General features: G+C 44.4%; 1 long non-coding RNA gene across 1 annotated transcript; it reads right to left on the reverse strand.

The window, feature by feature from the left end:
• Positions 1 to 3,282: 3,282 nt before the first annotated feature.
• Positions 3,283 to 4,835, reverse strand: LOC125547630. Its single transcript, XR_007300715.1, has 4 exons — positions 4,344 to 4,835; positions 3,845 to 4,237; positions 3,659 to 3,759; positions 3,283 to 3,518 (listed from the first exon to the last, which is right to left on the reverse strand). It is a non-coding gene; the product is annotated as an uncharacterized LOC125547630 (long non-coding RNA).
• Between the last annotated feature and the right edge of the window lie 22,436 nt (positions 4,836 to 27,271).

The raw sequence follows: 27,271 nt of genomic DNA on the forward strand, positions 1-27,271 counted from the left end.
CTGCTTTTGGATCCAGCTCAATCCAGTTAGCAATAATAGACGGAGATGACCTAGAGGTTAGAGAGCAGGTTAAGCATGCACTTCCAGATGACCTGTTTATATACCCCATATATAGTAGTTACTGCAAAAAGAAATGAGGTTTAACTGAATCATTAGGTAGAAAACACTCTTTGGTGTAAAGCTACAAATTAAGATGGTTATCATCACCATTTGTTTAGGTGTTTCAGAATTCAATCTGCTACTTGCATCTTAATTGCATGGTGTACAGTTGATCTTGCTACTACTATTGTTTTCTTGAGATGAAGTGATCTGGCTAAACCAAATCTGTAGACAAGATAGGAGGCAATATTTATTCTTTGCTTACCCCAAATCTTGTAGAGGGCTGCTGAGTCCTGCAAGCTTCTCGGCCATGATACCCTCGTCTACAGTCATGGCACACTAAAAGCAACATTCGATAGAATCACCATCATACTAAACTGAAGAACAGGAAAAGCAGCCAAATGACAGCAAACTAGTTCATAGACCAAACATGGAAGTGGGGAACGCATGTTCAACAAAAGAAGCACACGCATGATACAGTCTTGATGAGGGGTAACAAAATTTACAGGACAATAGCTAAGGTCATATGGATAACACGCATCGATAGAACCAGAAGAGCAGGGTATGTAGGTCACATTGTCTTGCGAAGAGCACTTGCAGCTCATGGCACAACAACAGAAGCAAACACGTGGATCACACAGATATATCACATAGCAACAAAAAACACCTTGTCGCTACACAAATATGAGCTCAATTAGGTTGGTCTCTGGAGATGGTGCGACATAACCAGAGTGTGTACTTGGGATATACCTAGGTTCTGGGGGTTTCACCACAGATGGAGACGTTGGAGGGATGGGCACCGAAGGTGAGACCTTGTTTAAACAAAATATAAGAATAGACAATAATAAGATTGCATAATGAATCAATGAGAAGAGGAAAGAAAGATGGCAACACAAGCAGAGATCCTGACCTCAGAGATAGCCACGTCACTAAAACCAAGGCCACCAAAGAGCTGAAACTGAGCATCTTTAGAACATGCAACCAGACGTCACTAAGTTTTTGTTTCTTGTCCAAGTTGCATGCTTCATAGTTCCTACCTCAGCTAAAGAAATAGTGTCAAGTCAGTTCCACCTCTATATTCCCAGCTGTATTCACTGCTTATGTCCGAAATCCAATATATGATTGCCTTATGTACTAGCTTTTCAAGAGAAACCTTATTGTCACTTGTGCAGAAAGTAGAAACATTACGGGCCAGTTCTGGTACAGCTACGCTACTAATTACCTCATAGTTAGAAAAATAATCATGATAAAAATTGATGCCTTGAACCCTCGTTTGATTAGTATACCACCTCTCAAGCAGGGGAATCGAATTCTATATTACTTCATTTAAGCTGCACATATGTTAGGTATAATCCGTAAAATTTATTAACTCATGCGATCAACATATTTAGAGACATCAGACAACTCCAGGTCATATGAAACTGAGAAAGCCCTAAAAACATAAAACTATGCAATGTTGGCATTGTTCAACCGGAAGACAGCTCTTCCACTACTAGCAATTTGCACAACCCAAACAGACATACATTCTATGAGGAACCAGGTAGTGGCACAATGACACGATGTTTGGATAAATTTCAAAAGCAATACATTCAGTCAAGTGCCCACATATCACCAAAATTGCACAATGTTCAGAAATGTACTACCAGTTCTAGATCAGTCTTCACTGAAGCTTGTCTTTGACTAATTTCTCTACAAATAAACAAATATTGAGAAAAAACAGTGAAACAAACTACACAGAATAGGCTCACCTTGCTTGTCATGATTCCCCCCCCCCCCCCCCAGTCCCCCCGCCCCCCCGCGAAGCTGGCCTCCTATCCTGAAATCCACAGGGAAAAACAAAACCAAACAATAAACATGTTCGAATTGGATTATCTCAGAAAGTCTGCACCAAATTGAATAGGAAGCAAAGTTGAAAAGATCCATCACACGCATACTGTTTTATTAAACTGGTAGCAAAATGCACCACTTGTTTGTTATTCTGGCAGTTCATGCAAGCAGCCATGTCTTTATGTTGGTACATAAGAGTAAAATAATCGAGCATGAAACTCACTTTCTACAACACAGCATTACTTTCTTAGGAGCAAGAGCAACAAAATAGAGGTGGGAATAGTATCTTGCAGATAGAGATGAATAATCGAGTCTGCTTTTGTCATCAACATCTAGATTCTGTCATGCCTAAAAAATACAAGCCAGCACAAAATAGTATCTTGCAGATAGATACTACAGTTGAGCACTAACCATGTATTCCCATAGAGTCCCGCATGGGAAATTGAGACCATCTTTCAAAGTTCATCAACACGTGCCTTCTCATCCTTTAAATGCACCCTCTAAGTAACTGTACATTCAAAAAACCAAATCCCCCGCACAAGAACATTAGTCCTGTACAACAAGAAACATTAACCCCGTGAACTACAAGCAAAAACTGAATGTCATGTAGATAAAGAACACTATACTCAAAATAAAGAACTTGATCGACAACACAGTAGGTTGATCAATAACCATTCAATAACGAGCATGCAAAAGCATCAAAATGAGCAGCTGCCTTCCCAACTACACTGCATCAAAGGTAGTGTTGTACTACTACGGCCTGATGAGGACGTTGCCGGGTTAGGGAAGGTGGCCCCGGTCAGAGGAGGCCGGATGCGGAACTCGGCGGCAAGAAGCAACCAATCAAGGTCGACGAGGCCGTGGTGGGCGCGTGGGGGAGGTCAGTGACGTAGACCCTCAACTCGTGGCAGCCAGGGTCGGCGGTCTGCACCGACAGGAGGGCATTACGAGGAGGTAGTGGGAGAGGAGGATCCACGGCGGTCGTGTAGTCAAGTCCAGAACGGCGAAAAAGGAAAAGAGACAACAGATGTGAGCTAGCAAACCTAAGAGGTGTGTTACCTTTTAGGACAGAAATGAACCAAAAGCAACTTCAACTATAAAAGGGGGTACAAAGTAATAAGAGGCACCCTTGGGTAGGGGTTGAGTCAACACCTTGAAACCCATAACGCAGCAAATCAATTGCCAGACTTCGCCTCTCACTGACGGCAGTAGCCACCTGCCCTCCTTCCCACAAAATGCGCACTCTGCGGCGAAGAAGAGCACGAGTACTACTCCGTCCGTCGCATAATATAAGATCTTATCACATCCAATTTTCACAAATAGGATGTAATAAGATCTTATATTATGCGAAGGAGGGAATATCTAGTAGATAAATACACCAAAAAAGCATTGCTCACCATAATTAGTTCGAGTTGATTGTATACGAAATAATACTTTAGACTAGATAGAGTATGGATAATTGGCCACTGAGCGAGGAGGACATCTCACCACGTCGACCGGAGAACCAACATGAACAGCAAAGAATTGAGCACCCAAACCAGCGAAGATATGAGTGACGACGTCGTCTTTGAACCCAGGAAGTTTGATAATGACTGTAGGATAGACAATTCAGTTCACAACAGCAAGAGGATAAGCAAAAAAACAGCAAGAGGATAAGCAATCAAATATAGGAGATCATGACAGCAAGAGAGAATAAGCAACCAATTATAGGAAATCATGACAACAAGCACACCTGCTTCACTTGATCATAACTGAACAACTCAGAAGCGTTTATGATGGCCTCATGTCCAACATTCAGACCAACGTCAGTCCGCACAAAGCAGCAACCCCTTCCTAAAGATGATACAAACATATCTGAAGCAAGCTATTTGGGAAATGCAGCAATCCACAGTTAACGTGCAGAGCGGAAGAAACTGACCTGCCTAACAATCTTCACATAAGCATGCATTGTCCGTGCAACGGTGTGGCAAACCAGGTGCCAGCTTCCCCTCGGACTGAGGCCTGAGTTTGACAAGGTCAGTGGGGTTGGCCACAGCGATCGCAAGGGCACCTGATGCATGTCACACACACCATCTAATTTTGCTGCATATTTCATTTCACTTGGAAGGGAAAACTGATTGGAAATTCGATCTGAACAATCAACTATCGTTCTCAAGTAGTACTAATCATCTTAAAATCCCGGAAACTTGTTAATCAATCTGACCTTGGACGAGAGAGCAAGAGGGCGTAGTGGGGAAAGACTGGTGAGCTTGCTGCCGAGCTTGGCTATCCCCGTCTCGTCACAATCGGTCTAGTATTTCATCATAGCACTCTGCACCGGCAGAGGAAAAGAGAAGCAAATAATCCGTATGGGCATGCCGTCGAACAGATGGTGCGCGTGTTTGGGAAGTAGACGGGATGGGAAGGGCTGGGCATACAAATTCGCGGAGGTGAAGGGTATCGAGGAAGCATTCGACGAGGAGGGCGTCGTACACGAAGATGTGGTCGCGGCCGCCGGACCGGCGCCACGCCGGGTGGGCGGTGTGGTGACGCGAGCGACGACCTCTCGCTAACCGGCGGCAGCCGCCGTGGCCCTCCTTCCTGCGAAATGTTGCATCTGGTGGCGCCCCAGCGGCATCGGAGCTCCATCTTGGCGGCGAAGACGGGCACGAACGAAGACGGCGTCAGAATCGCTCCAGTCCGTGATGACCTTACACGGCGGAGGCGGGGGCGTCGGGGTGGAGGAGGGGAGCCAGCACTTGGCGCTCTGCTGCCTGATGAGAGGAAGGTGGTTGCCGGGGCTAGGGCGGGCGTTCCGGATCGGAGAAGGCCGGGATGCGGGAGTCGGCGGCGCCGGCGGGGAGCGACCAGTTGAGGTCGAGGAGGCCGCGGTGAGCTCGCGTGGGAGGTCTCGGAGGTTTTTTTTTTCTTTTTATTTTTTTCTGATTGAGGTGGGTCGAAGAACTGGGGTAGACGGCTTCCCATTATTGTTACTCACAGCCTTTTTTTTTCAGGGATATACACATTCGCGCTAGATCACGAAAATCAAAGTGGCATGTTCTACCTCTCAATTTTACTCTCCATATACTAGTCAATAAATTACAAATATATTTGTACCTTTAACAGCACGAATGTGGAGTCCCCTCATCTCGAGATGTGATCTTGACGCTTAGAGGTGGGTGATCTTCAGGGTTTTTCTTTATATATATTCTTCTCTAGTAGTCATCGTACTCTTTCTGCAAATAAAATTACTCCAAGTCTTTTGTGGCTGTGCCCTGGAGACAGAGAGGTCTTTGTTCTCGCAGAGTCGATTATTCATATCTGATGAGATTATGTTGCCGTGTTGTGCTATGTTGGTTTGATTTTCTAGGGAGCTAGAATCCCTCCTCGCATTATGGTAAGATTATGTGGTTCGATGGCCTCAACATCTAGGGAATCATTCCTGGCCCAAGTAGTTCATCGCTCATGGATTCTGGACTTTTAGGATGGGTGACTCATGGGATTTCGGATTCATTGACCTAAACATCTAGGGAATCATTCCCAGTCCAAATAGTTCATCGCTCAAGGCTTCTGCCTTATGATCTTTTTGGATGGGTGACTCAAGCGCTTTCGAAAACTCTTTATTTGTAATCAAGTTTGTCTAGGAGAATGAGTTGCAATACTGCTGCTCTAGTCCAATTCAATTTCTTTACTAGAGTCTTGGCGGTACCACATTTTACAAAGATTGATACGTCAGAAAATATGTCTCCAGGAACTTCTATTGTAATTTGTAGTTGTGAAAATTACTTTAGAAAAATATTTTGTAATTTATTGCATGTTGGATCCAAAGAAGTGTACCTATAATGATCGTTGTTATGAATAAAATTACCGGTGTTTCTAGAAAAAGTCTAAATTTTCTCTCTTGCTTTAGCTATCACTAGATGACCCGTTGCGCCCATGGCGCAAAGGCCGAGCGCAAGCCAGGTATTGGAGGAGTGTGCATTGAAATATATAGATACAAATTGAAACATATATAAGAGCCTTTTCAGTTGACATACATCTGGACTTATTTGAGCAAATATTCTTGATAAGGCATCTTTACACTAAGAATTTTAAAAAGTAGAGCTTGCATATTTGCAATGAGCAGAGAATATGCAGTAGACAAAGGAAGATTTTTTTAAAAGTATTGCTGCTGACAAAGCATAGCTCATGATACTGCATGCAACAAGTAAGTGATACTGATAAACAATTATGCATAGGCCCTTGGACGTGCACTTAAAGGCAAAAGCATATATTGGTTCAGAAGCGCACCAGACAACAGTCTAAGCTGCAAATGACCGACAGTTAAACGCACAGGATGGTCTTAGGTGATTACATAAGATTCAAAAGCATGATAAACATAGAAGTCTTGGTAGGCATGTATACTAATGCGAAGTTATATAATAAAGGGCTCTTGCAACTTAATTATATTGAATAGACGATCAGAGAGTCCTTTGAAAGTGTATTTGAAGGCGAAAGCATATGCTTGACCTTCCTCCATGTGCGCCTGATGGAAGAAGTTGGTCCAGCCTCTAGTGATGGTGGCCCTTTTGTCAACACCCTTGATAAAGCGGGGTGTGCAGCGATAGTTCCATCTCTAATAGTGACTGGCAGTTCACCATGGTCAGCATCCATGTGAGGGAAAAGGGAGCCCTTAGAAAATGGTTAGTTAGTATATCATTTTATACGATGTCATTGTATGAAATAGAACAAAGTAATTGCAAAGGATTACCGTCCTTTTGCAGTCGGTAGCAAATGTTTCCATCATGTGGCACACATATATAGTACTGATTAGGTGTGGTGGTGTTGTGGAGGAGCTTTCGCAGCCTACGACCATTATGGTTGTCGAGCTTTAACTGTGTTTCCCCACACAAAGTGCCGACTAAATTCATCTAGGTAGTGGGTGTCAGGCTTACCTATGTTAAATTATATTAAGTTATACCATTTTGTAATTGCGATGAGAGTAGTTGGAATGAGAAGAGTAATGTACTCCCTCCGTTTCAAATTACTCGTTGCAGAAATGGATGTATCTAGAACTAAAATGCATCTAGATACATCCATACCTGCGACAAGTAATTTAAAACGGAGGGAGTAGCTCTTACCACGGAGAATATACTTTCTTGACTTTAGATTGATTTTCTTGCCTTTGAATTTTTGCATTGAGCTTGCTTTGCGTGGGTGATGAATATACTCGAATGGTTTATTGTGCTTCTGACATAGCGGTTCGTCTATAATGAATAAATAAAACCATGATAAAATAAAATGATGTCTATGATTTGAAACTTGTCAATAGTCATTATAAATATGTTTTTGAGTATTACTCTTGGTAATTTGGCCGCCGCCGGTATCGTTGGTTGTGTCTGCCTCCTCTTGTTTAATTGCTGACATCTGGAAAGAAGTAGTAGAATCATTAAGCTGACCTATCTGCCCTGTGGTTTCACCTGGCATGTTTAACAGTTATGCATGTGTTTGAATACAAGCAGACCGAGTTATTACTGGACATAATTTCACAGGCTGTTAGTATGAAATTGCAAGTGTATCAGAAAATGAATAATCCGCTGTTGCCGCATAAATATAGGAGCTGCATGATTTCTTATTCTCCACCAACTGCCTTGTTTGTGTGCCACGTGCCTCTGTGGGGTCCTCACACCGCCCTCCCTTTCTCTTATCTCCAGCCGAGAGACACACGGCCACGGACACATATTTCCCCAAGCCCCTCCTCCCTTCCTCTGTTCGTCTCTCCCTGATCTGTTGCCTCCCCCAAGCCCCTCCTACCTCCCCGATCTGCTGCCTCCGTCAAGCAATGCAGTCAAATCGATGGCCTCCATGTGTGTCCCAAGAGAAAGTGAGGTAGAGGGAGCGGACCATGGCTGGATTACGCTGCTGCAAGCTCAGTGGCTCTGCTGCGAGCCCGGGACGGCGGAGGTGAGAGTATGGACGCCAGCTGACGACGGGATACTGTGGGCGTCGTCGGTTGGGGCTACAATGGAGCTCTGCCGGGGCTGCAATGGCGCCCGGAGCTGCAATGGAGCTCCGTCAGGGCCGCAATGAAGAGCGGGCGCTACTGCTGGCGGCATGGCAAGTTGAGGACGGCGACACTCGCCACCGGTGCTGCAATGAAGCGGGCGTTGCTGCCGGCGGCATTGCAATGGAGCAGCTGCTGCTGCGGGCGGCGCGGCAAGTCGAGGACGGCGACGCTCGCCACCGGTGATGCAATGAAGCGAGCATTGCTGCCAACGGCGCGACAAGTCGAGGACGGCGGTGCTGCAATGAAGCGTCAATGGAGCCACCGACGACTGGGTCGCAACATCGCCGCTGCTGCGATATCGTCGGCGCTGGCGTCGTTGCCACGTTGAGGACCTGCTGTAGTCACGTTGGTCATGCGGAGTCAGAGTCACGTTTGCTGCTTTGCGTTGCTTGTGCTGGTAGTGGTGGATGATTTCGTAGCAGCCGCCATTGTAAATTGGTGCTACCACATCAGGCGAGTGGTGGATCCCTGATCCTTGCATGCAGTACCAGTTTAGATAGTAATACTGGTTAAATTAACTCATGATCAACTGTTAAAACCTGCCGCTCTAAATTAAGGTGAAAGGCCCCTTGAATTGTATGCCTCGTTCACATAATGAATTCTTTGTGCAGGGAGTTATAGCGATGCATTATACAAGGAGCTATGGCATGCTTAAGCTAGTCTGTTGATCACAATGCCTTGCCAAGGTGAAAGGATTTACTACTTTCCAGATGGTTATATGGATCAGGTATGTCTCACCGCATTGGCATTTGCTCTTCTTGATGCCCCATAACTAATGAATGAATTTTGCTAATCAACACAAACAATAGCTATTTGTGCTATGGGACACTGCTTGCTTCTTGCGTTAAAATGACAATGACTTTGTTTATGTGGAACACTCATCCAGGTATTTAAATAATAATCATCCAGGTATTTAAAGATCGTCCACATACACATTTAGAACCTGTTAGGGTCCTTGTGTGTGCGAGGCATGTGCTTCTCTAGTATGGTCATGTATTGGTTGACAAATGAGTATCCATGAGAGGGCACCACTTTACATACAGTGCTTCGAGCCTTGTAGGCCTCACCATAAGTCCCTTTGCCAAGCTTCACTGTGATGCCTAACTAACTATTTCACAAACATCTTTGTTAGCTAATAAAAGCAACAGTGAAGGTAAATAAACTCATTTTCACATGTAATGACAAACTGATTTCTTCCGGCTGCCCAAAAAACAGAGTACTAATACACCGAGAGACTGTACAATTGTTCAAGCTACTTTACAAATTAATTTGGGAACAAATTAAACATATCAGGATATACACCAGATGACTGCGAAGAAAAGAAATCATCATCTACTAATACTCTACTAAATGAATGCATCCGTTCACATCTCCAGAATTGTATTGTACATGTCAGAGAATGACTAACAGTACTTGTTCTTCTCTGAAAGCTGTCAAGAAAATACAGTTAGTATAAAAGTTAGAAGGATTTTGAGCTCTAAACTCCAGTTATCAATACACTTGAATGTCTACCGATCTCCAACCGGTTAATCTATAAATCATTAGATTTACCTATAAGACAGCAATGGTCTGTAAGATGTGACTTGCTTGCATGCATTTCATAGATAAATATGTAAATAAAAGTTAGGACTTGCTTACATACCTGGATATTTGCATTCACATACAGAGACAGTATATCTTCAATTCACATATAGGGCAAGAATGTATAGTCACAAACTCACAATTCCATGGCAGCAAAAATCTTCAACAATCTGTGAACTCCATAACACAATGATATTAGAGATCTCTTGTTTTGTTGATATATTGACATATAGAGGAAGGAGGTGTAGCCGACAGGAGAGGAGAAGCAACCATCAATTGTGCTAATGCCACCTCTCCATGATACCATATGTCCAAAGGCACTCGAGTAAAATTCAAACAAATGGCACTGGGAGTTTGGAGCCCATCCATCTGATTTAGATGTGGGAAAGAATAACGATTTTGCCCTCTTGTGGATTTAAAATACAATTAGAAAAGTTCAGTTAACTGGTGAATAGGTGCTTTAAGCTCATCCAACTGCCTTAGTTTTGAATATGAACAAATCCCTCTCATAACATAATTTAACACATCATATCTATGCAGACATTGCCAATTCAATTATCTGGTACACAATAGTTAAAAAATAGGAACTGCTAGTACAACATACATACACACAGTATATTACAAAGCATGGCTAGAGTTCTTTTGTTATTAAAATGCTCCCTCTTGTGAGTTTAATAGTAGTTTAGGAAAAAATCCTTGATCGCAGGAGTTTTTTGTTAACGGCAGTTTTGGTAGAAAATAGAAGCTTCAGCTAGCTCCAAGTCATAAACTTACAGTAGATAGCTCCAAGAAATAGGTTATCAGTTTGTCGTGGATTCTTCTCATAAACAATGTTACCATGCTCTAAAGCCTCTCTGTACTTTACTGATCTGTAGTTATGGTGGGGCAAATGCGAAGTGCCTCACCAGCTACAGCCGCTCCTTCAGCTGCAGCCATGGAAATTGTAGCCCAAGCAAACACACCCTAAGTAAAAGTAAGAAATTGGTTAGGAATAATATGTAATGCATATATAAATAACCAAGAGATATGGAAATTCATATGCAGATTTTATTTGATAATAGTTCTTTATCCAAGAAGATACAGAATTCCATGTGTAACCATATTTCCTACCACCATATGACATATTATGGTGCCATTTCATTAAAAATCATCGAGATTATTAAGAAATGAATGGAAAAGATGAACTATAAAATAAAGTAGCATATGCATACAAGCATCAAACAAATCACCATGCTGACCTAATAAGAATATACATGTAGCATTAGCACTGAATAGAACATCTGGACATGAATAAACAATGACATACAATATTAATGCAAGGATGCCATGGACATATCAAACTGAAAAATAGGACCTATATAAAACCCTCTTTGAAATTCTAACTGGTGAACAGTTTGCGGATGCTTACAAAATCATTCAATGAGTTATGATCGAAAGCAGTAAGTTTAAACCATTTTTGTTCTGACGGGGGATCATAATACACACAAAAAAACACTACTTCTAGATATACATATTGGATATAGACATCATCGAGGCTCCAAATTAAATTACCTCTATAATAAGAAAATTAAGAGAAATCCAATTTCATAGTTTCCAACACCACCTCACTGTTTTATAGTGACTGGACAGCGGGGAATCACATCTTGTCAGCATAGAGTTATTTATGGTTATTTCCGGCACCATTTACCTTACTGCATATTCCAAACATGCATTCAAAAGATCTACCCTTCAAGCCCAATTAAATAATATAGCGGGCAATCATAAAAGGCCGCTTAAGAAATTATTTACAAAACCAATGAAAACACAAGTTAACTCGATCAATCAATGGTAAATAAAGGCATATTGTATTTTCTTTTGAAAATTCTTCGAGGAAAACATATAGAGCTTTTAGCCCACGACAGAGATGATGACATGTAACCTGGAACAGTTTGTTTCTTTCAACCCACCCAACTTTATAAAACCATGCCATTTTAGATTTTGTATTTGTAACTCATAAAATGAATTCATCATTAATGTGTGTAGCAGTTAGTTGTTAAAAAATAAATCAGGCTTAACTGTACCTAAACAATACCCTGTATTGGCAGTTATGGTCTGATTTCAGGGTGTGGGAGGCATCTGTACTCAATCTCTTCCAGTCTTTAGGCAACACGTTTGCCAACACTATCTGCGAAGAAATGTTAACTTCATCAAGCAGTTATGTTCATGGTGATACTTCCAGGTAAATCGATGTTGTTTGTAACTATACAAAATCTCTAGTATCATGTTAGCTTGAAAGTTTTACTGTCTTGCATAATTGATACAACTACAAACACACCATATAACTTGACAGACAGACATCCTAACCAATTGCACCCCGTCTCTCTAATGGAGAAAATAATTCATGCCAAGGTACTTTACGGTTTGCCTATTGTTTTGGTGTATTCTACTTTATGAGCAAACAATTAAACAATAAGCAGAATGAAGTTTCAAGAATATGGCTTAAAAAATTAGACAAGTGCAAAAAGCTACAAACAACAGTACATCACATATGCAACCTTTTTTATGTATATATAACAAAAATGGTTATGTCATATATCTCCAGTGGCGGAATATTACCGAACGGTTAACTCAAAATTAGCATGGTAAAATATATGCAGTTACGGAGAGGAGACCAATACCTGAGATACATTGAGAATGATTAATCAACCAACCGAATTGAACTAACAGCTCATAACATCAGATCATGTACGAATCGAGCGGAAAGTGACTTGCGAGGGAGAGACAAACATCATGTTTTGTACCTTTTGCCCTTAGACACCACCTAGACAAATACACATCCCACTGGTTACAGCAGATAGGAACACCACTGGCCTAGAATAAATGGTTTCCTATAAAGAAACATTATCAGGCAGATAGAAACAAAGATGCCTGGACGGACAAAAAAATTGAATCCCCAGAGCATACCTCTCAAACTATGACACATGTCGAAGCAGATAAACCTGCCCAGGAGACTTCAACCACGCGCCTCAGTCTTGTTCGGAACAGGGGGTAGCATCTATAGCTAACAAGGTCAACCATCAATGACTTATCCTAGGTAGACACGACCAAACAATCAAGCAAATAAACTGTAATTCCATCTCAGTTAGCAATATAAATAATTTGCTTTTGCTATTCTTCAGGCACCTGAAATCTTTTTGGTGTCAGTCAATTTTTCTCTCGAGCCTGAAGCAGCGCACGCACAAAGGCCTGACTGATACTGAACCGACAGTCCACGTTCCATGCACATACAAACAGGCTCCATGTCACACCAATGAAATACAACTGTATCACTTCACATACAACAAGTAAAGCTGTAGCATAGATATAGCCTAGTATTGTTTTTACCTCCCCTATTTCTGGCCTGTAACCCCACGGACACCCTCATCTCATTCATTAAAGTCCTCTGACCCCCCTCCAAGCAGCAAGGCCATGGCCAACAACAACAAAGGACCTGTGGAAGGCAAAGAAACTGCACCAATCCAGCAAAAGAAATGCGGGTGGCTTACCAAGGAAGAACAAATAATTGTGAGTGTGTTTTACTGATAAAATATATCAGACATCATTAGAGCAAAGAACTTAAACATTACATTGAAGCAATAAATAGAAAGTGCCTAAATTCTAAACAGGGGAACACCTTAGCTTGATGTGGAAATTAAAGAGAAGGCATGTATTATATTTTGACACTCCACAAACTGTCTAACTTCTATGCCCAATAATCAGTTTCCGAGACTAATATAATGCAGTGTAAACTAATTATCGTGATGCAAGGGTAAATTATTTCAGCTACAACAAAGGTTTCACTTGTAATTTCTTTGCCTAGTCAACATAGTGGTATAGCACGGCACTTTGTTAACCTCTGTTGTCTTCACTAACTGCAGCAAGCTGGCTGTAGAGAGAAGAGCAAAGCACACCCACATCAATTCTTGACAACAAAGGATGAAAACAACTTGTCACTCATAATGTTTAGCCTAAGCGAGACTGGAAATAATAAATAGATCCGCTATAAGATTTGTTTTGAACACAATGAACAAACGGCGTCAAATCTTATTTTGCAATATCCAGTATGAAATAACGAAATTCATGGAGATGGATCTAGTGATAAAATAATGAAGAGGCAGCCAGTAGTATTTTGGGGCAGAAAGAACTATGTGGAACATGACAGCAACGGTAGCAAAGAAAAACCATGGCTTATTGGCTTACCTAAATTGAATTTCTATCATCTCAAATCTGTACAGAACCTAGGACTATGCAGAAGTCGAAATTGGGTCAATGAAAAGCTCACCTGTAGTTTAGACCAGAAATTTTTGACATACTTGATGCCATCGTTTTCCTTGGCATGGACCACTTCAACAACCTCCTGGCATTCTGTAGTTGTCTTGATTTCAATGGAGAAGCACGGTTGGGCCCATTGGCTACATACATGGGGAAAACAAAAACAAACCCTATGAATGAAGATGTCTTTGCAATGCAAATCTTCCACAACAAGTTCCTGAATTTTGAAATCAAGGGTCATGAGCAAAATAGGGGATTAAGATAAAAAATCCAAACCTGAGTAGCACCAGATGTACGCAACGACAACAATGGGGATGTGGTTGCAACAGAAGAGTCGAGGTCCTGGTGGTTGGAGTGGATTTCTTCTCGATGCGAGGACAACGGTGACGCAGACGCGGATGCTGACGGGGGCGTTGCCTTGCGGGTGACCTCAACCACCGGCTCCGACGTCAGCCATCCCTGCCTCTTGCCGTGCGGTTGTGGCTTGGGCCCTGAGGACATGGGCGAGGTGGAGGGCGGCAACGACGTGAGATCGCTGGCTGGAAGAGCTGCGGGCTTGAGGAGAAGAGGCGAGAGGAGGAGGGGCAAGGCAGCCGAAGAGGGGAGAGGCGAATGAGTTGGGCGTGGGGCTCGAGGGAGGACGGGGATTCGGGGCTAGGGTTTTCACAGCGCTCCCCGCACGTCGGTTATTGTCATACCCTGATCGGAGGCAAACTCACTTCATTTGCCTAGGTCTACATCCAACGAGACCCACCTGTCATTGACTTTTGATGAAACTAATGATGTGCAACACGAATGAACGGTGCAACAACTGCCAGCGTAAAAACCGTACCACAGTAAAGAAAATCGAACGATGGAGGGGGATTAGCGATGGCAAGTGCCTCAGGTGGGCGGGTAGCATAGCGTCCTTTATATGTTCGATACTCCTACGTACGTACGTAGTACTACTCCTAATTACCCCCGCTAGTAATTGGCATGCATTGGTCATTACTCAGTGAGGCAGTTGATAATCAAGGACTTAAAAAAGACGGCTAATGGTTGGAACGCAATATCTTGCGAAACCTTACTTATTCAGTGTTGCTTTACATGATTATAGTTAATCAGTGTTAACCAGGTGGTATTTGTCCGCTTCGAGAAATGAGGGCGCACAAGACCACCAGCCATCAACCGAACTCATGTGTGCAGTAGATGTTTGCGAACCTTTTCTAATTTGTGCTAGATTTACAAACTAGGGAAGAAACATAACTTGTTTAGTGTAAATGATCTGCAGCGGAAAAAAATCTGTAATGCGTTGTACGAAAAAACCCACTAGAAAAATGCTAGGAATTACAAATATTGAGTGCAACGCTTGATAAATCACTAGCTTGTAATTTTTGAAGAAAAATATGTAAGGATACGTTGTAATTAAAAAAACTATGGATACAAGTCCAAACCATCGGGGGCCTTATTCTGATGTGGCTTAATGCTCGCGATGGTGGCAAGATGTCAGTTAAGTTTGAGTTTTGGGGGTGACCTGACATCGACCGCATCGATGCTGCCAATGCTAGGACACAAGGTGCGCAACTCTTCGTCAAGGCGGTTTGCTAGATCGAGAGTATTGATTTGCTTGTCCGGCCGGACAATGGCATGGTAGACATAGTAGATTCACACAAGCTGGATCTGAGCCGGAACTAGCGGATGTTGCCAGAGCTAGGACCGCATGTGGACCTAGTCATGCATGGTGGTATGGCGAGAGGGCCGCCTTGATCGTGATCGGAGCATTGGCGATGAACCTGATACGAAGGATTACATCATCACTCGCACTTATGGTCGGGGTTGAGATGGGGGTGACAATGGTGGGTGGTATCGTGGTGGTTTGCTAGCTATGTTGGTGAAGGACGGTGATAGTCAGCTGACTAACGTCTATGGCTACCATGGATTGGGTCAATAGATAACGGCTACGGTCGGCTAGGTAGGCTAAAGCGACGATGGTTTTGGTGAGCTTTAGGGGAAAGCCTAGTCCGACCCTGTTAAATGTCAGCATCAATGATGGCCTGGCACGTGGTTCCTATTCTTGAAGGCAACATTTTTTTAGAACGAAGGCTCAAGTCGAGTCTGGCTTTAAATTAACAAAGCCATCAACCGATCAGGATTACATCAAACGTCAACTTACATAGACGAAACAAAGAAACAAATCAAAGGATACAGAGTGATGTGCAAGCGGCTAATAGGCTTCCTACCATCTACAAGCAAAGATGAAGAAACTAAAGAACAAGACCAGCTTGAAGACAGTGAAGCCCTCCACGGAGTGCAATCCACCCTGCCGAGACACCGCCAAGCCTTGAGGAGACCCAACTAGCATGTGAGTATAACGCTGACAACTCCATAGACTCCGACCGAACTGTTGACAACCTCCTACATCTCCGAAGGGGCTCCCTAGCTCCTCGCCTGGCACGAGGCGTCGATCTGTCGGACGATGCAAACGCTCTCCAAAGAGCAAAGGTGTACAACCTATGCCATTGCCTCCCGGAAAGCCAGACCAGGGCACCACCAACTCGCGTCGCCGAGCTCCACAAAGGCAAACATGCACTAGTAGAAAACAGGGCTATGGTCCAGGCCGGCTCAGCCCATTAGTCCCGGTTCAGTGTAGAACCGGGACTAATGTGGGCATTGGTCCCGGTTCGTGAGCCCAGGGGGCCAGCCGTGCCACGTGGGCCATTGGTCCCGGTTCGTCTGGACCTTTTGGTCCCGGTTGGTGGAACGAACCGGGACCAATGGGCCTCGCTCCTGGCCCACCACCATTGGTCCCGGTTGGTGGCTTGAACCGGGACCAAAGGCTCCCCTTTAGTCCCGGTTCATGCCACCAACCGGGACCAATGAGGTGCCTATATATACCCCCTCGCGCAAGAGCAGAGCACAGTGCTCTGTTTTTTCTGGCCGAGGGGGAGAGGGCTTTGTGGTGCTCTAGCTCACTTCCTGTGCACATGAGGTGTTCGATGGAATGCCCGAGCCACACTACTTAAGCTTTCTCCTCTCGAAGCTCGACCTCCAAGCTCCATTTTCCTCGAGATTTGTCTAGATTTAGCGGTCCGTCACGCCCCGTCCCCGTCTTCACCGCCGTCGATCACCCGCGCTGATCTCATCACCGACACCACCATGGTGAGCCTCTTGTTCTTATCTTCTTTCTGAAAGGAAAAATATTCTTACTTGTCTGTTTAGATAGATACTTGTATCATTTTCTTACATTTATTATTGCATCTTATATAGTGCGATGGTTTTGGTATCCGCCCCCGTCGGCCCTCGTCCTGTCTATGATTCGGATTTGGTATGTATATTATCTTCATAACTATTGGTTCATTTATTGTTTATGAAAATTATGCCGACCAACGTGACATAGATTTTATTTATCTAGGATGTATGTGAATCGGAAATGCCAACCGACCCTATTGTCGAGAGGTTAAATTTAGTTGAAGAAGAAAACAATTTGTTGAAGGAAAAAATAAAAAAAATTGAGGAGGAGAAGATGATATTGGAGTTGCATGTTGCGGATGTCGTCGATGATCACAAGATCAAGATGGATGCAATGCGCTTGAAGATTAGAAAGATTAGAAAATATGCCATTCATACCGAGGCTTGGTATCATTATGCCGTTGGATCAATTGTTACCTTGGTTGCGATTATGATCGCATTTGTTTTCGCATTGAAATGTTTTACATAGTTTTCAATGTATGGTTTAATTAATTAGATGCTCTGGAGAGCTATATGTTGTTAGATGAGAACTATGTATGCACTTTGGTTTTAATGTGATGATGAACTTCTATTAATTTGGACACTTAATTATATATAATGCACGCAGATGAACCGGCAATGGATGTACGGTGACAGACACACCCGCGAGTACATTAAGGGCGTGCATGAGTTTCTCGATGCGGCTGAGGCAAACAAGCAGAATGGTTTTATGTGTTGTCCATGCACTGAATGTGGGAATACGAGGTCTTACTCTAACCGGAAAATCCTTCACTCCCACCTGCTTTATAAGGGTTTCATGCACACACTATAATGTTTGGACGAGGCACGGAGAAATAGGGGTTATGATGGAAGACGGCGAAGAAGAAGAGTACGATGACAACTATGTGCCCCCTGAATACGGTGATGCTGCAACGGGGGGAGCTGGTGAAGATCAAGAGGAACCAGACGATGTGCCCAATGATGCTGCCACGGGTGAAGCTGCTGAAGATAAAGAGGAACCAAACAATGTGCCCGATGATGATGATCTCCGCCGGGTCATTGTCGATGCAAGGACGCAATGCATTAGTCAAAAGGAGAAGCTGAAGTTCGATCGCATGTTAGAGGATCACAAAAAAGGGTTATACCCCAATTGCGAAGATGGCAACACAAAGCTCGGTACCGTACTGGAATTGCTGAAGTGGAAGGCAGAGAATGCTGTGGCTGACAAAGGATTTGAGAAGCTACTGAAAATATTGAAGAAGAAGCTTCCAAACGATAATGAATTTCCCGACAGTACATACGCAGCAAAGAAGGTCGTATGCCCTCTAGGATTGGAGGTGGAGAAGATACATGCATGCCCTAATGACTGCATCCTCTATCGCGGTGCATACAAGGATCTGAACGCATGCCCGGTATGCGGTGCGTTGCGGTATAAGATCAGACGAGATGACCCTGGTGATGTTGACGGCGAGCCCCTCAGGAAGAGGGTTCCTGCGAAGGTGATGTGGTATGCTCCTATAATACCACGGTTGAAACGTCTGTTCAGAAATGAAGAGCATGCCAAGTTGATGCGATGGCACAGTGAGAACCGAAAGAAAGATGGGAAGTTGAGAGCACCCGCTGACGGGTCGCAGTGGAGAAAAATCGAGAGAAAGTACTGGGATGAGTTTGCAAAGGACCCAAGGAATGTATGGTTTGCTTTAAGCGCGGATGGCATTAATCCTTTCGGGGAGCAGAGCAGCAATCACAGCACCTGGCCCATGACTCTATGTATGTATAACCTTCCTCCTTGGATGTGCATGAAGCGGAAGTTCATTATGATGCCAGTTCTCATCCAAGGCCCTAAGCAACCCGGCAACGAAATTGATGTGTACCTAAGGCCATTAGTTGAAGAACTTTTACAGCTATGGAATGGAAACGGTGTACGTACGTGGGATGAGCACAGACAGGAGGAATTTAACCTTAAGGCGTTGCTGTTCGTGACCATCAACGATTGACCCGCTCTCAGTAACCTTTCAGGACAGACAAACAAAGGATACCACGCATGCACGCACTGTTTAGATGACACTGAAAGTATATACCTGGACAAATGCAGGAAGAATGTGTACCTGGGCCATCGTCGATTTCTTCCGACCAACCATCAATGTCGAAAGAAAGGCAAGCATTTCAAAGGCGAGGCAGATCACTGGAAGAAGCCCGCCATGCGCACCGGTGATCACGTGCTTGCTATGGTCAATGATTTACACTACGTAATCTTTGGAAAGGGTCCCGGTGGACTAGCTATTCCGAATGACGCTGAGGGACACGCACCCATGTGGAAGAAGAAATCTATATTTTGGGACCTACCCTACTGGAAAGACCTAGAGGTCCGCTCCTCAATCGACGTGATGCATGTGACGAAGAACCTCTGCGTGAACCTGCTAGGCTTCTTGGGCGTGTATGGGAAGACAAAAGATACACCTGAGGCACGAGAGGACCTGCAACGTTTGCACGAAAAAGACGGCATGCCTCCGAAGCAGTATAAAGGTCCTGCCAGCTACGCTCTTACGAAAGAAGAGAAAGAAATCTTCTTTGAATGCCTGCTCAGTATGAAGGTCACGACTGTCTTCTCGTCGAATATAAAGGGAATAATAAATATGCCAGAGAAAAAGTTTCAGAATCTAAAGTCTCATGACTGCCACGTGATTATGACACAACTGCTTCCGGTTGCATTGAGGGGGCTTCTACCGGAAAACGTTCGATTAGCCATTGTGAAGCTATGTGCATTCCTCAATGTAATCTCTCAGAAGGTGATCGATCCAGAAATCGTACCAAGGCTAAGGAGTGATTTGGCGCAATGTCTTGTCAGTTTCGAGCTGGTGTTCCCACCATCCTTCTTCAATATCATGACACACGTCCTAGTTCATCTAGTTGACGAGATTGTCATCCTGGGGCCCGTATTTCTACACAATATGTTCCCCTTTGAGAGGTTCATGGGAGTCCTAAAGAAATATGTCCGTAACCGCGCTAGGCCAGAAGGAAGCATCTCCATGGGCCATCAAACAGAGGATGTTATCGGGTTTTGTGTTGACTTCATTCCTGGCCTTAACAAGATAGGTCTCCCTAAATCGCGGTATGAGGGGAGACTGACTGGAAAAGGCACTCTGGGAAGAGACTCAATAATATGCAGGGACGGATATTCTTGGTCTCAAGCACACTACACAGTTCTACAGAACTCTACCTTGGTGACCCCGTATGTCGATGAACACAAGAACAGTCTGCGCTCCAAACACCCGGAGCAGTGCGACGACTGGATTACATGTGAACACATCAGGACTTTCAGCAGTTGGTTGGAAACACGTCTCAGAGGTGACAACACTGTTTGTGATGAGTTGTACTTGTTGTCCAGGGGACCATCTTTGACTGTATTGACTTATAAAGGATACGAGATAAATGGGAATATATTTTACACGATCGCCCAAGATCAAAAGAGCACCAACCAAAACAGCGGTGTCCGCTTTGATGCAGCAACCGAGAGCGGAAAGGACACATATTATGGTTACATAGTGGACATATGGGAACTTGACAACGGACCTGATTTTAAGGTCCCTTTGTTTAAGTGCAAATGGGTCAATCTGTTAGGCGGCGGGGTACAGGTAGACCCACAGTACGGAATGACAACAGTGGATCTGAAAAATCTTGGGTACACTGACGAACCGTTCGTCCTAGCCAATGATGTGGCACAGGTTATCTATGTGAAGGACATGTCTACCAAACCTAGAAAAAGAAAAGATAAGGAAGCGAATACATCATATGATAAGCCAAAGCGCCACATAGTTCTTTCAGGAAAAAGGGACATCCTGGGAGTGGACGGCAAGACAGACATGTCTGAAGATTATGAAAAGTTTCATGAAATTCCTCCCTTCAATGTCAAGGCTGACCCAAGCATCCTGATAAACAATGAAGATTATCCATGGTTACGGCGCAATAAGCAAATGACACAAGCAAAAAAAAAGTGAAGACTTTCTCCCGCAATAAGCAAATGCTATGTGGGTAAAATTATGATACCATCCCAACTTTCAACTTTTTCAGAGTTCATTTGAAATGCTTTCATGTCTTATGGTTCGAAACTTTGATACTTCGAAAGTGATTGTCCATTTTGTACACGAAGTGCATCAAGTTTTTGTCGTAACCAAATTTTTTTAAAAATTCAAATTTAAACTATTTAAAATTTAAAACTAATGGCACTAACAGAAAGTTTATAATTTTTGTGACCTAAAAGCAAAAAGAAATCACTAAAAAACTGTAATTATTTAGTTGTAAGTAGAAATAAAAAATAAATAGAAAAAAATTCTAATTTTATAGTAAAGTTATTCATAAACTAGTGATTCACACAATTTTTAAAAATTCAAATTTAAACTATTTAAAATTTAAAACTAATGGCACTAACAGAAAGTTTATAATTTTTGTGACCTAAAAGCAAAAAGAAATCACTAAAAAACTGTAATTATTTAGTTGTAAGTAGAAATAAAAAATAAATAGAAAAAAATTCTAATTTTATAGTAAAGTTATTCATAAACTAGTGATTCACACAATTTTTAAAAATTCAAATTTAAACTATTTAAAATTTAAAACTAATGGCACTAACAGAAAGTTTATAATTTTTGTGACCTAAAAGCAAAAAGAAATCACTAAAAAACTATAATTATTTAGTTGTAAGTAGAAATAAAAAATAAATAGAAAAAAAATTCTAATTTTATAGTAAAGTTATTCATAAACTAGTGATTCACACAAATTTTTTAAAATTCAAATTTAAACTATTTAAAATTTAAAACTAATGGCACTAACAGAAAGTTTATAATTTTTGTGACCTAAAAGCAAAAAGAAATCACTAAAAAACTTTAAGTATTTAGTTGTAAGTAGAAATAAAAAATAATAAAAAACCAAAAAAATGTAGAAATAAAAAAGAAAAAACCAAAAAAATGCCTCCTACTGGGCCTCCACGGCCTGAATACGACTAGAAACCCTACATGGGCCAGGATTCAGGCCCGCAGAGGCCCAATAGGCCCACAGGCAGTAGCAAGTTTAGGCCCGAAAGCCTGCATTAGAGAGGAGCTCGAATGGGGAGGCACAGCAGGGCTTATAAACCAGTGCCGGCGCCCTTCAGCTAGCGATGTGGGACTAAACTTTTGGGCGGCAGCAAGGGCATTGGTCCCGGTTGGTGGCACCAACCGGGACTAAAGGGGCATTGGTCACGGTTCGTGCACCAACCGTGACCAATGCCCCCCTTTAGTCCCGGTTGGTGCCACCAACCGGGACCAAAGGCCGCCGCTTCCCGCCCTTTGGGCTGCTGAAAATTGGCCTTTGGTCCCGGTTGGTGGCACCAACCGGGACCAAAGGGGGGCATTGGTCACGGTTTGTGCCACAAACCGGGACCATTGCTCTGGCTATATATACAACCCTTGAAAATTTTCGCCAACTGCTCCATTCCCCATCGCCGACGCCGCCAGGCTGCTCGTCCTCCTCGTCGCCGTCGCTGCGCCCTGCCCCATCGCCGTCGCCGTCGCCGCGCCCCGAGCCCCGCCTCCTCGATCGTCCTCCTCGTCGCCGTCGTCCGCCCTGCCCCGAGCCCCGCCTACTCGATCGTCCCCGTCGCCGCCGTGTGCCGCCCCGAGCCCGCGGCCGTCCCCGTCGCCGTGTGCCCCCCCGCCCCGAGCTCGCTGCCGTCCGCCCTGCCCCGAGCCCCGCCTCCTCGATCGTCCCCGTCGCCGTGTGCCGCCCCGAGCCCGCGGCCGTCCCCGTCTCCCCATCGCCCCGCGCACGCCGTCCCCGTCGCCGGCATCCCCGAGCCCGCCGTAGCTCCTTTCCCGTCGCTGGCCTCCTCTCCCCGTCGCCGCCCGCCCCCAGTGAGCTCCCACCTTTCCCATCCCCGTCGCCGACGATGCCACCCATTGCTGCCGCTGCTCTCTGTTCATATATGCAAAAGTTACTTTTTTTTAGGAAATCATCTATATATGTTCAGAAAAGTTCTATATGAATGTGGCTATATATATATGTTCAGAAAAGTTCTATATGTATGTGGCTATGTATGTGTATGTGGCTATGTGAATATGCAAAGAAGAGGAGATGAAGAAGATGATATATTTTCTTATTCGTGGGTGTGTCGAGAGGGTCATCGATAACTTTAGTGAATTTTAGGTTATTTTCATTTTAGGTCATTTTAGGCGGGGAAGAAGGGGAAGAAGAGGGAGAAGAAGAGGGGGTCGAGAGGGGGTCTAGGGTCGCCGAGGGGTCGAGGGTCGTCGAACATGAGAGGAGGAGGAGGATAAAAAGAAGAGGAATAGAAGAAAAAGAGGAGAAGGAAAGAAGAGGAGAAGATCTCCTCTATTCTTTCTTCTCCTCTTTATTTTCTTCTTCTTCCTCTTTTTTTATCGGGAACGAGGGTCGTCGAGGGTCGCCGAGCGGTAGAGGAAGAAGAGGATAAAAAAGAAGAGGAAGAAAAAAAAGAGAGGGGTCGACGGTCGCCTAGGGGTCGAGGGTCGAGAAGGGGTCTAGGGTCGCTGAGAGGGGAGAGGAAGACGGGGAGAAATAAATAAGAAGAAGAAAAAAGAAGAAAAAGAAGAGGAGAAGAAGAAAGGAATAGAGGAGAAGAAGAGAAAAATAGAATATATATTCTATTTTCTCTTTTCTCCTCTATTCCTTTCTTCTTCTCCTATTTTTTTTCTTCTTCTTTTTCTTCGACACGTGGGGGGGGGTCGAGAACGTCGGACATTCATGAGAGAGGCAAAGAAGAAGGGAAAGAAGAGGGAGAAGAAGAGGAGAGGAAGAAGAGGAAGTCTTCTCCTCTATTCTTTCTTCTCTTCTTTTTTCTTCTTCTTCTTCCTCTTTATTTTATCGGGAATGAGGTTCGTCGAGAGGTCGAGGAGCGGTAGACGAGAAACCCTAAGTAGAAAGTATCGTCGGTGTGAGATACATGTACCGTCGGTGTCGGACACTAACACCCACATCCCACAAGTGGCGCGGGCTTCGACGCCCACGTCACTTGTGGGACGTGGATGTAGTGTCCGACACCGAAGGCCACATGTATCTCACACCCACGAAACTTGCTAGCTATTTAGGGTTTCCTCTACCGAAAAGAAGAGGAGAAATAAATAAGAAGAAGAAAAAAGAAGAAAAAGAAGAGGAGAAGAAGAAAGGAATAGTGGAGAAGAAGAGAAAATAGAATATATTCTATTTTCTCTTTTCTCCACTATTCCTTTCTTCTTCTCCTCTTTTTTCTTCTTTTCTTCTTTTTCTTCTTCTTCTTCTTCTTATTAGCCGGAAGTAGAGAGAGGTTTCCTAGTGTCAAAGTATTGAAGAAATCCATGCCTTCATCATTAGCCGGAAGTAACCAGGGCATGTTGGTACGAAGTTCTGCAAAGTTGTTTTGGAATGGAGTCCCGGATAGAATAATCCGCCTTTTGGTACCAATTCAGCAAAGGCCTTCCAAATAGCGATATTCGGAAGGCTCTTGCTGAACTTTGTACCAAAAGGCGGATTATCCTATCTGGGAGTCCGTTCCAGAACAACTTTGAAGAGCTTCGTACCATCATGCACATGTTACTTTCGCCTAATGATGAAGACATGGTTTTGTTGAATCCTGAGACACTACGCAACCTCCCGACCCCTCGGCGATCCTATCGAACATGAGAGGAAGAAGAGGATAAAAAAAGAAGAGGAAGAAGAAAAAAGAGGAGAAGAAAGAATAGAGGAGATCTTCTCCTCTATTCTTTCTTCTCCTCTTTTTTTCTTCTTCTTCCTCTTTTTTTATCGGGAACGAGGGTCGTCGAGGGACATAGATGTAGTGTCGTCGTTGTCGATATATACCCCCTCCCGATAGCTTACTATGATTAGGTAGCTAGTTCTACGTTTGGCACTAATATATCCATCTGTCATGTTTGAATAATAATTGCCATGTTGTAAATATTTGTAGAAACTATGGACACCGCCCTAGACGAAGCAACAAAAGAAGCATTGTTGAGGGACATAATCGCAGAAGGAAGTGATGCCATCTCGTTGTTTCTCAACGAAACGATGGTCTGGAAGGAGAGGGTGAACAAGCTGGCTACGGTGACCTAATGCCGGTGCAAGAAGAAGAACATGAGGACGGCTCCGGTGACCGAACCGAGTCCGGCCAGGTATATATATTAGTTAAGCCTATGCTGACTAGCTGATTGATGCATTCATTGTTTTGGTATGTACACATATTAATTAAGTCTTTGTTCTTTTTTCTAGCCCTCCGGATCGAGCACAACTTCGGTAAAGAGACGAGGCCCGAAGAAAAAGTTGAGCTCGGATGAAAAGTTTGAGATCATAGCAATCGCGCCCGAACGGCCAACCTATTGAACCCCTCCGGACAAAGAGCGCATTTGTTGCTCAGTGCGGGGTTCTGGTTAGGGACAAGATCCCGATAAGCATCCAGCAATGGTTTAAGCCGGCTACAGAAGACCCTGAGGTCTCTTATGTCAATGATATGCAGAAAAATGATCTTTGGACTGAGCTGAAGTCAAATTTCACCCTACCGCCTGAGGATAATCCAGAGAACCCAGTTAAAGAGAAATTAATCAAGTCTTTTGCTCTGAAGAGGATGGCAGAACTATTCAGGAGGTGGAAGAAAGAGCTGGATAAGTTTGTCGAAAATAATGAGACACCAGAATTCAAGGGCAGATATGAGAATATCAGAGATCACTGGTCCGCATTTGTGGCCCACAAGACATCGGAAAAGAGTAAGAAGATGTCGGCGACAAACAAGCAAAATGCTGCGAAGAAGAAGCTTCACCATCGCACGGGGTCAGGTGGCTACCTCGTAGCCCGGCCTAAGTGGTCCAAGACTGAGAATGATCTGGTTCATAAAAGGATCGAACCAGAGACAATTAACTGGCCAGACCGTTGCCGGACTTGGTTCTTCGGGGCTGGCGGAACCCTGGACCCTGAAACAGGGAAGTGCATTTGGATGAACGATCAAATGGACATACCAGTCAGTAAGCTTAAGCAGTATATCAAAGCAGCGCAGGAAGGGACGTTCTTTCCAGACAGAGAGAACGACGAGCTCACAATGGCCCTTGGGAATCCTGAGCACCCTGGACGGACACGAGGCACGCCAGGCTCCGTTCCGTGGAAGGTTGGGTTTCCGGACGCAGGCGGCTACAAATCCCATGAGAGGAGGAAAAAAGTGCAGCAGACACAAATGCAGGCGCTGCAAGCAAGGGTGGACGCGATAGAGGAACGAGAAGCAAATCGTAGCAAACGTACTGCCGAAGCCTCCCCCGAAGCTACCCCGCCATCTCAGCGCAGAAGCAGCGTGGCTTCCACCGAGCTGCTTCAGCCAGAGCATGCCTTGACGGCTCCTGCCAGCTATCCCGTGGATGCTATCACGGAGTCTCAAAATTGCCACCTTATGACGCAATGGATGAATTTGAAGGTCAAGGCGGCTGTTGGCTCTGTTTATCCTACTGAACCCGGCGCAACTTTTCACTGCCGGCCGATTCCAGAAGGATATGCTAGGGTGATGGTGGATGAGATAACGGAGGGATTTGAGGACCTCCAGCTTGACCACCCTACCGGTGAAGGGGAGACTCGGCTGGGGTCTGCTTTGAAGACTCCATGCCTATGGCGGAAGGAGCTCATCAACCTTCCGAACTGGACGCCTCCTCCTCCTCCTCCGGCGAGTCAGGGCACTCCGCCTCCACCGCCTCCTCCTCCTCCGGCGAGTGACGATCAGGGCTCTCGGCCGGCTCCTTCTCCGGCGCGCGGCGGCACTCCGCCTCCTTCTCCGCCTGCGCCGACGCGCCCGAGCAGCCAGCCTCCTCCTTCTCCGCCTCGTCAGCAAGGGCGGAAGAGACCTGCCGCCGCTCCAGCTGCTCCGGCGCGTCGTAGTCCTTCTCCTCCGCTGCTTAAGAAAGTAAAGAAGACAACCGCTACGTCTGCTCGGTTGGCGTCTAGCAGTACAACCAGAGGCGGGAGGACATACAGATTCGGTCCTTCTCTGAAGACTCCAGAGAAGTTACCATACGAGAGGACCCAGGAGGAGAACGCCGAGATCGCGCGAGAAGAAGTGAAGAAATTCTTTGAAGGGGTGAAAGCAAAGAAACATTCACCTCCGGAGGAGAAGGTAGATCGGGTGAAAGTGAAGCGCACTCTGGCTGCCCTGACAAAACCACCGAAGTCTGATCCGCCGAAAGGAAACTATGACCGCATTATTGGAAAGGAAGTTGCCGAAGCGGA

Source organism: Triticum urartu, chromosome 3 (genome assembly GCF_003073215.2).
Source record: "Triticum urartu cultivar G1812 chromosome 3, Tu2.1, whole genome shotgun sequence".
Taxonomy (NCBI): Eukaryota; Viridiplantae; Streptophyta; class Magnoliopsida; order Poales; family Poaceae; genus Triticum; species Triticum urartu.